Source organism: Lactuca serriola, chromosome 5 (assembly GCF_051521515.1).
Source record: "Lactuca serriola cultivar US96UC23 chromosome 5, Lser_US96UC23_V15, whole genome shotgun sequence".
NCBI classification, from domain to species: Eukaryota; Viridiplantae; Streptophyta; class Magnoliopsida; order Asterales; family Asteraceae; genus Lactuca; species Lactuca serriola.
Window position 1 is genome coordinate 85,401,281 of NC_136412.1, and position 10,000 is coordinate 85,411,280.

Below are 10,000 nucleotides of genomic sequence, written 5' to 3' on the forward strand. Positions count from 1 at the left end.
TCCTCAGTCGCATATCTCCTGCTCGATTTCTTCTCTGTTGCTGCTCGATTTCATCTCCAAGTAAAACCCTAGACTTATTTTATTTTATTTTTTGATATTTACTTCATGTATACAACAATAATGGGAGTTTTTGATATCTAATGCTCAATTACTTGTTTTTTTTTTTTCAATTTCTACTTCTCGATGACTCCATAGAAAATGTTACAATTATAGTAGTGATTATATTGAAGCTTAATGTACATACAGTTACTATGATTCTAGCTTTTTGTATACTAGAATTACCATTGACAAATCCCATTAACATAATCGTGGGATCATTTGTGGCCTTTGATATCATGACAAGTAAATATAACTTCTTAAATAAAGTATATACTCCAAACAACAGAACATTGTCTTAAGATTACATTTACAAATTGAGACACATTTAGATTGATTTGATGAATAATTGAGCAAGGGGCTACAAGGAACTCATGTTTACAAATTGAGATGTATTTAGGATGATTTCTTGCTTTGACCAATGCTAAAAAGTATGAGATGATTGATTTTCCTGATTTTGTTTTCAGAATTGAAGAACTTGGATTCCTTATGCCTACAGAGATACAAAGACAAGCTCTACCAATTCTACTCTCTGGCCAAGATTGCATTCTCCATGCCCAGGTGAATATTTTCTTAACTGCTTAAGACTTTTTCTGTTTTTACATTTTTCATGGAACATTTCTTAATTATAATGTATTGTATATATCAATACCAAATTTATCCCTGTGTAAAATGGTTCATTTATGAACATTATCATATAACCTCTTCCATGATTTATCTACTTACTTATTAATATTATTATTTGGTTCTAAAGACAGGTTCAGGGAAAACTTTGGCATACTTTTTACAGATTTTTTCAGTAATAAACACACAAAGATCAGCTCTACAAGCATTGATTGTGGTTCCAACTAGGGAATTGGGCATCTTTTTCCTCCTTCCGTGTCATCTTTTTCCTATTTTGCCCCTTATGTTGCTTTGGTGAGATTCAATATTTATGGTGATGAAACATTCGTTTCTGAAATAGATTTCTCATTTTTAATTTAGCGAATGAACATTTCCTATTTTAATTCTTACAAGACCTTTGTTGTTGTGATTGCAGGTGCTGATGGTGCTGTCAAAACACAATGACTTTCCTTTGGTTCCATTATTTAGTCATCACCTGGAAAAGGCAAGGTAAATCCAAACGTGTGAAATTTTGATAAATCTTGTCATTTAGAAGTAAGGGTATTATTGTCCATTTAATGTTTTGCATCTAAATATGTTATGTTTATTTTAAAGGCTGTGGTTGTAAGCATTGATCCTTGTAGACAATATTTGACAAGTGAAGATGAGGTTGGATTCAAGGCTATTAAACTAGAAAACATGGGTGAGTAAGAGTAGAATTATCAATTATGTATTTTATGCTATACGATAAATTTGAATAACTTATAAATTTTTTGTTTTGTTAGGCCCAAATGAGGAAGCGTATGCCTTGTATCAGTGCACTGTAAGTGTTGTAAATAACAACGTATTTTTCAGTTTGACCAAATTTTTTATTTTGTTGTATAGATGATGTTTATTGTAATATTTATTTTTGGAAAATGATGTTTTTGTAATGTGTTAAGCACTTAGTAATGTATTTGACATTTTGTAGTTTAATGTAATGAATTTTTATTTCATTTTGACCAAATTAATTGTTTTTTTATTTAAAAAAATTATTGTTTTTTTTAAAAAAAAATAAAAAGCAATTAGCTACGGATTAGCTACATAAAATCCGTAGCTGTTTACTTCCGTAGCTATTCCGTAGCTATTTAGTTCCGTAGTTATTCTGTAGCTATTAAATTCCGTAACTATTCTGTAGGAAATCCGTAGCTATATATTTATGTAGCTATTCCGTAGCTAATCCGTAGCTATAATTTTCCCACGGGCCATTATGCTACAGGGATTTTTCCGTAGCAATTCCGTAGCTATTCGCTTATAGCTACGGAATAGCTACGGATTGTGCTGTAGCTATTGCACCAGTTTTCTAGTAGTGACAATATTATTATATTAATTTAAAATAACAATGATATAGCTACGGTTAACATATGAATATATTTTATAAAAATAAATATATGCAAATCTATGATTAATAAGTATTATTTATATATTTTATTTTGTTTTACTTTGTCAATTGTGGATTTATGAGTAGCTAAGAAAGTACCCGTACAAAGAGAAAACTGATTTCTTATTTATTTATTTATTTTTATTTTATTTTTAAGATTTGATCATTTAGTCAGGTGCTTTGGGTCATAACAGTAATTTTATATGTCATACACAATCTAGTCCACCTCATCACATTCGCTATCCAGATGAATCATTCAAGCATCTAAGTGCTCGGTGGAGAAGACGAACAGATGTTCATGCTTTAACATTAAATATAACAAACAACCCCTCCCCCTCGACTGGCCCACAGTTTTTCATGTGAAGCAGGTGACCGTCAAAAATGGTCATAACGTAAATGAGTTGGGCAAGTCTTATGTAATCGAAACCATAATTTCTGCTTGTGTCGTTCACACCACCCAACCACTCTAACAAAAACTAGTACATTCAATCCTATATAAAGATAAGGATGTGTTGCCTGCAGATGTGCATTTATTTAGAATGTATATATCATCACTTGTACAGTACAAATACATCCTTATTTTCAACGTTTTACCGATATGGCAAACAATTTATTTAGATCTTTGAAATAGGTTGCTTACTGTGGGTAATAATATGTCAAATTTGATACAAAAGTCTATTAATTATAACAATTTTACTAGAGAAAGCCCAATTAATCGGAAAAAGATGACACATTATACCAGAAATTTTTTTTATTTAAAATGGAACTAAAACATACATGTTGCTCTAGTATTTCATCAAATTAACCCATTATAATTTGTTAGTGTTAGGCCATCCACAATGGGAGTTGTATGAGGGTTTAATGTAATAAATGTGAATATAATATAAAGGAGAGAGAGTGTGGAGTTGAATGGCCATTGAACGGTGGAATGCAGTTGTAATTGAAAATTTATTAATTTTTTAAGAATTAAAGTGAATGTGTATATTCTCTTTCCTAGTTGGCAATCTATACAACTCTCCATGAGTTTAATCCATTGAAGGTGGCCTTACATGAAATAGACTGTCATGTTACTTGAAAGCTAGTAAACGGTCATACGTCTCTTGGTTTACAATATGCCCAATTATTATCAAATTGATAATTGCATGTAGTTGACAAAAGATTTAGTTTTTTTTTTTTTAAATGTAATGGGTGTTATGACATCTAAATGCCATCATCTCATATGTCATGTCACCCCATGATGTTATAACATCAAGTCAGAAATTGATTATGAGCATCTTTGGCAAAAATAGTTGTTAGCTGCAAACGGCTAGCGGGTAGCTGGTAGCGGATAGTGGGTAACGTGTAACGGGTAGCTGGTAGCGTGAAGCTATAACTTTTATTTGTTATATCAATATTTGGCAAAAGTAGCAGGAAGCTTTTGAAATATATAAAATTACATAAAATGACAATTGATTAAAAATAAATAAATATATAAATATATTTTTAAGGGTAATTATAAAAATTGATTTCAAAAGCTCAGTAAACGCTACATGAAGTAACTTTTAGATTTTGAGCGTTTTGTTTAAACTAAAAGGTAAATACTCGTACTACCAATCGAAGCTTTTTGTTTAAACTAGAACATTTTGTCAAAAGCTAAAAGCTAGAAGCTTCCAAACGTTTCCAAAAACTTCATACCAAACACGCCCTATATGTTATAACACATATTAAATTCCATGTCATCATTTTCTTTTTATTTTTTTCGATTTAACTTTTAATATTTATAAAAACAAAATTAATTTAATAAAGCATAATTTTTTTAATTAAACATAATATTTAAAAATCTAAAAGAACATTACAACAAGAAAAAATAACATTTAAAAACAAAAAAAAAATACATTTTTGCCCCTACATTATCTCTCTACGTTACCATCGTACGTATAATCAGTCAAGTCTTCTCGAAGTTGCCTATGTTTTCGTGCTTCTTGAATATCAACGACTCTATGTAAATATTATGTTGTCCCTCGTTGAAATTGCACGTGTCTAGGATCTAAGTCGATCACCATGTTATGCATTATGATACATGCATACATAACATCTTGTAGAATGTCTAACTGATATGGTTGTGTCGCATGTTGAACTATGTGTCATTTTGACTTGTTAATTCCAAAAGCACGTTCCACAACCTTACGTGGTCCTTCTTGTCTCCATTTGAAAATTTTGTCTCCTGGTTCTATTGGGTTTCGAAATGGCTTCATAGATGTTGAATATGTTGGATATATTTCATCTATAAGGTAATACCCAAACTTATATTCATTTGTATTCACTATGAAAGGAGCATCCAATGTTATTCCTGACAATATATTGTCGAATAGTGATGATTGACCAAGAATGTTGATGTCGTTGTTAGAACCTGCAAACCCAAAAAAAACATGTCAAATCCATAAATCTTGGGAGGCAACAACCTTTAATACCAACGAAGGCATTCCATGATGACCACTTGTATGCTGACATTTCCACCCCACGAGACAGTTTATTTAGTTCAAATGTGTGTAATCAATACATCCAAGCATCCCTATAAAACTATGTCTTTCTTTATGTGCCATATGTAGTTGTTGCATATCATTCAACGAATGTTTGTGCAAATAAACGTCACCTAAGGTTTGACAAGACATCTCGCCTATCTTTACAAACTTTCTCTTACAGTTCTCTCAAACATTCTCATATAATTATCAATCGAATCAGGTGACTCCCTTGTAGCCATAAGTTTCATTACATCAACACATTTCTGCAACCCTATGAATCATCACTTACCTCTTGCATCATATCTCATTTAGACAAACTCATACCTAAACGTAGATTTAATATGTAAAAAAAAATATATTTAAATTCATACCTAAACGAACTCGAAGACTTAATCACATGCAGCGAACGTCCATAGAATGTCATTTAAGTGGGTTTTGTTATTTTTTTTTTTTATTTTTGTTTATTTATTTATTTATTTTTTTAGTTAAAAAAACAATTCTTTTTAAATATATATACACTCGCTTTTAACGTTTATAGTTTTTAAGCTTTTTGTTTTCTTTTTTTGGTTTTTTCTAAATTATTATTTTTCCTTATTTTGTTTTTTCTTTTTTATTTTGTAAATATATTTACTACATACTTGAAGCCACTAGTGTTTTTCTTTATTTTTGTTTTTTTAACTAAATATCGGTTTGATTTTCAACGTTTAACAATTATAAAATTTTAAATAAGCAGAATAATAAAGATGATAACACTTTCCATTCATACTTTTTTTTGAATCATATTATTTTTGGATCAAAAAATTTTAAATCAAATTATTTTGAATTGTAGTATTTTTAAATCAAATCATTTTTGAATCATATGATTTTGGATCAATAATATATTAAATTAAATATAGTTTTTGTTCTAAAAAATTATAGATCATTATATATTTTGAATCATTTAATTTTGAATCATAAAAAATATAATTAAGGATTATAAAATCTTTGACACTAAATATTTTTAGGTCGTAGCAAATTAAATAAGTTGAATCAAAATGTTTTTTGAATCATAAATATTTTGGATTGTGTTATGTTCAATAAATTCTTTTAATAATATTTTGTAAAATTAATAATAATTACTTCAAAAACTTATTTTTTCAAAAATGTTTTTTAAAAAGTTATTAGTATATTGTGTAAAAATATCACTTAAATTTTGATTTTGGAGAATTTTTTTCTGTTTTTTTTAATATTCTTTTTCAAATTCTCATGATTTTGTTCATTTTGTATATAATTAAATTTTAATAACTTTGGTTTTTTCAAATTTTTTTTTTCTAAGAAAGAAGATTTTATGACCAAAAAACGAAGTGGGTTAAAAAAACCCACCAAATAAGGGTTTGACATGTGACAGTAAGAGCAAGATGAGGGGGCGGAATTCACATGCTGTTTTTTTTTTCAATCTTTCATTTTACCCATTTAACCTCCAAACAATTAATCTTTGCCGGAAAATGTCAAAATGTCGCACATAATCACAAAAACACTATATCATCTCGCGAGATATTGACGATAAATAAAATCAAATCTCCACCTTTTATTTTTTCAATCCTAAGGCAAAGATTTGTCCCAGTAGTCCTCATTTATTTTTAAGTCCACACTCGATCTATCTTATATATATATATATATATATATATATATATATATATATATATATATATATATATATATATATATATATATATATATATATATATATATATATATATACATACATACACACACACCCCCCCCACACACACAAAGAGAAAAAAAAAGTTCTTTTGAGAACTTAAAATTTTGCGAGAAGTAAAAACTCTTAATGCGTTCATCAATTTTCAAAAATAAATCTATCAATATTAACGAAATGCAGCGTCTAAGCCATATCTAGCCTTAAAAAAGATTTAAATATATATTTTTTAAAATGTTATGTTAAATATGCATGCATAAGCAGTCATATGAATTGCGGACGCAGATATGCATGCATGTATTTATATAAATCAACAGTCATATGGACTACGGATGCATGCATGTGTGTGTGTATACACACATATATCATCAGTCATATGAGCTACAAACATAGATATGCATGCATGCATATAGATGAACAATTATTTTAGCAGTCGTCAAATGTTATTTTTTCAGCCAAGATATGTCTTAGACTCTATATTTCATTAATATTGATGGTTTTAGTTTTGACAAATTATGAGCAGATTAGAAGTTCTCAAGTTGTCGTATATCTTTTGGTTCTCGCAATAACTTAACTATATATATATATATATATATATATATATATATATATATATATATATATATAATGTTTATTTAAATTTTCTAAATACGTAAGCTCCAAAAAATTAATATATAAACATATAATGTTAGTATACACGTTTTTCAACTTTGAATAGCTTTTTCATAATTACTAAGGGATTGGACCCCCAGTGTCGTGCAAAGAAACCTTGAAAAAGATGAAACATTTTAAGAAATAAGAATATTAATATCGAGAAATGTGGCTGTAAAAGACATCTAAAGTCATCGCTAATGTAACCTCAGAATTGGCTCGTAGCTACTACTCAAATAATGCTACTATTGAAGTCATTGCTAATAATGTCACCGGTATTGAATAAGACATCGCTAATGCTTTCATTGCATCAATTGACGTTGTCTGTGTTAAAGAAGTATTTGATGATGTTGTGCATGTAGTATTAATGCCGAAATACCATAATTATTTCAGCTTTTCCACAAACGCCATAAGAAAAACATCCATGTCCTTCTCGTGGGCTTTAGGGTCTTGAATTAGCAACCATTACATGAAGGAAGACTTCTTCATACATAACTATGGTGGAAGATTATATGAGTACGAACGACCAAATGCTTTGAGGATTACAGATGTTACCAAATGGATTAAAACCATCATCTACAAAACCTAAGCGTGCGTTCAAGCCCTTAGGAAATGACACATCATACCCACTTTTGATTGTTCCGTACTATGTCAACTCAGGTTTTTTGTTGTGTGCCTTGAATAGAGACATCATCGTCTGTAGGTCACAAGAAAGTGCCAGAACACCTTATAAGATAGCTTTTTATCATTTGTGTTTTAGTCGACCCGCTGACTCTCATTACAAACTTAAATTTTCTACAACAACTTATGTTCTTTCTTGATATACAACTTTATCAACTCGTAACTCAAGCCAATCTTTTTTAGTTTCTGTTTTGCAAGATAATGTGAAGGGGATTTTGTTTCATTTCGGAAGGGAAAATTTCAACAACATAAGAAGTTGATTGAATGAACTATAAGTCATCTTTTATCACTTTGATATGCATCAAATTTGCTACGAAGTCATGGGAAGAAAACGATGTACAATCACGATATAATTTTGATTGGACTCTCTCTAAAAGCATTTAAAATCCATCATCGACATCGCTACACTTTGTATCTAAGTTCCCTTCGTCGTGGTTGGTATCATTTTCACTCACCCGCCCCATAATGTTAGTGATAGTTTTGACCATCTTGTTACTAGGCTCTACGTCTTCTATAATTGAAGGAATTGTACTTTCACCATGATACTTCCATTTAATAAAAGGGAATTAAACCCATTCTGATATATATGAAATTTAATTATTGTTGGATGTATAAATTATTGGTATCAAGTCTTCTACATGGGCATATGATTTGACCTTTTGTCGCTGGCATATGCTTTTGGATCTCTCGATAAAAGATTTTAGTCCTTGTTGTAACTCCTTAGAGTTACAGTTTTCAATAGTAGTCCATGTTTTATCAATAGACATGTTGCAACCATAACATAATTTAAGGTTTTGGAGTTGCTCCACGAGATCTAAAATTTTGATTGAATAATCATATGGGTAGACTAAACTAAAAATCAATGATTCAGAAACATCGAAACATGAAAAAAAAAGAAAAAGAAAAGATGGACAACGGATAGTGTGTTCACAAAGGCAGTCTTGTAAACTCAACTTTTGAAATACTTAGTTCATATGTGAATGTGTATACATTTGATCATTTAATAAAAGTTTGGCAACATTTTCCCTTACGTTCGAAGTATAATTATAGAAATATATACATAAGCAGCAAAGAGAAAATGACAACTTAATATATCTTAAAAAAGAAATCATGTAATAAGCATTTGCATCCTAAATGAGATAAATACTCAAAACGCAATCCCAAAAATAGTGAAAACCCAAAAATAATTTATAAATTAATTTCAGATGAGTATTTCTAGGTACTTGATGATTAAAACGAAGCCAATTAAACTAAGTGTGTTTGATTTAGCCATGCACTTTAATGACGTAAAAAAGTATGTTTGGCTTGTCAATGATAAAAAGCATGTTACTGCCAAAGACGTCGCCCATAATACTCTTATTACTTGTGACAACAGTGTAATTAGTTTCAGATTCGGAAAATATTTACAGAAAACATTACAGTATAAGGGTCAATTGAATTGGAAAATATTTGATTAAATTCTTGTGAATTTTCAAGTCGGTAGAATTTCATAATCCCACAATATGAAAAACAAGAAAATATACTTTATTACAGTATAAAAAATCCATTTTAAAACGATATAAAGGAAAATTGATTTTGAGATTGAAAATATGTATGCCATCATATACGTTGATCATATATGTATATATATATATATATATATATATATATATATATATATATATATCCCTATTCTAATAAAAGAATAGGTTTAATCTTATATTGACAAGTGTCATGCAATTAGAACCCCTCATTAATGTTATATATCATTTATCATGCCACTTGTCAACCTATTAATTATTAATTTCAAATTTTAAATTTTAAATTTCTCACTCTAATTTTATTAAATTTATTAAATTAATAATTGATTGTTCATTTTAAATTTCAAAATTTAAAATTTCTCTCTTTAATTATATTAAATTAATAACGTTAGATTAAAAAACTAAAATAAAATTAATATAAATTATAAAATGATATAAATTCACGTATTTATTTAAATCAACGATTATAATTTTATATAAATAAAAAAATATCTCTTAAGTAATAATTTATTTAAAATAATTCATTAATAATTTTGATTTTTTAATACGAAAGTTTAATTAATTTTATAACAGTGGTTATCACGGGTTACAAACTACTATATATATATATATATATATATATATATATATATATATATATATATATATATATATATATATATATATAAGAGTAGCTCTTTTGCCATGTGTCACCATATTAGACATTTTAATTAATGTGTTGCCACTTGTCAATCTATTAGTTTTCTATTTTAAATTTATTAGACCTCCTCATTAATGTGATTCTATTTAAAATTTTAAATTTTAAATTATTGTTTTCATTAATTCACAA

The 10,000-nt window shown here is 28.4% G+C and overlaps 1 long non-coding RNA gene across 2 annotated transcripts in view; it reads left to right on the forward strand.

Moving 5' to 3' along the window:
* LOC145052713 (uncharacterized) overlaps positions 1-1,705 on the forward strand; it is a 1,990-nt gene extending 285 nt beyond the window's left edge. The window contains exons 1-6 of one of the 2 annotated variants that reach the window (XR_013684150.1): positions 1-60; positions 564-657; positions 855-1,014; positions 1,136-1,209; positions 1,315-1,402; positions 1,485-1,705. The exon at positions 1-60 is cut by the window's left edge and continues 285 nt beyond it. This is a non-coding gene — a long non-coding RNA (uncharacterized LOC145052713). Of the gene's footprint in view, positions 61-563; positions 658-850; positions 1,015-1,135; positions 1,210-1,314; positions 1,403-1,484 lie in introns of both variants that reach the window. The other variant, XR_013684149.1, reaches the window with a different exon arrangement.
* Positions 1,706-10,000: the final 8,295 nt, after the last annotated feature.